This window comes from Megascapheus bottae, chromosome 15, assembly GCF_031878675.1.
Source record: "Megascapheus bottae isolate mThoBot1 chromosome 15, mThoBot2.hap1, whole genome shotgun sequence".
NCBI classification, from domain to species: Eukaryota; Metazoa; Chordata; class Mammalia; order Rodentia; family Geomyidae; genus Megascapheus; species Megascapheus bottae.
Genome location: NC_143523.1, coordinates 26,659,492 through 26,660,336, shown reverse-complemented (window position 1 = coordinate 26,660,336; position 845 = coordinate 26,659,492). Strand labels below are relative to the sequence as shown.

Here is an 845-nt window from a genome sequence, read left to right as displayed (position 1 = left end):
TGAAGTTTTATGGATAGGGAAGGTCTAGGTAAATACTGTCAGATTTTTCAAATGATCTTTTTCTACTACTAAGCACAAGGTTCCGTGTGTGTGTGTGTGTGTGTGTGTGTGTGTGTGTGTGTGTATACATATATATGCATATATATGTTAACAGTTATGTTAATGTTTCCAATTCTTCAGGTTCACCCTATGATCACACTTTTTTTAACATATTAAAAGTTTTATAGCATCTGTCCAGAAAAGATTATACACTATACAAACTATTCAAGTCATACGAAACCATTTTTCAGAGTCTTTTCAACTGAGAAGAATCTTATTCAGCACACTTCTCCTCCTGAGGTGGTTCATACTGAGCAAGCTTTGCTTTCAGTTTTTTATTTTCTTCTACAGTAGCTTCATATTTTTCTTTCATTGCTGCCAATTCTGGGTGAAGCAGCTCTATTTCTGCATTTTCTGGGGTGGCGGCTTCTACGTGATGCTTTAAAAAATCCAAAGCACTATTAGGTTTCTCTGGTTTTTCATAGAAGGCTACCAACGCTTTGTTAGTGTGTCCAGCACCCCCGACTTCTCCAATTATCTCCGGAACTGCTCACGCTTCTGGTCTGTGGCTTTGTAATGGGCCATAGTGACAGCGGTGTCGCTGGCGCCGAGACTCGGGCTGGAGGGCTCAGAAGAGCAAGGCTCACGTGCGCAGGAGCCTACTATGATCACACTTTTATCCCGGTTGTGCTCCCTGCAGTGTGATCTGCTCCATTATTTTCAAAAGCCATTTTGACTATAAAGACCAGAATTTTCTTAACTTGATGGAAAAATTCAATGAAAACCTTAGACTTATGAGTACCCCA

The 845-nt window shown here is 40.4% G+C and overlaps 1 pseudogene; it reads right to left on the bottom strand.

Moving 5' to 3' along the window:
* Positions 1 to 294: 294 nt before the first annotated feature.
* Positions 295 to 639, bottom strand: LOC150054047 (c-Myc-binding protein pseudogene; annotated as a pseudogene).
* Positions 640 to 845: the final 206 nt, after the last annotated feature.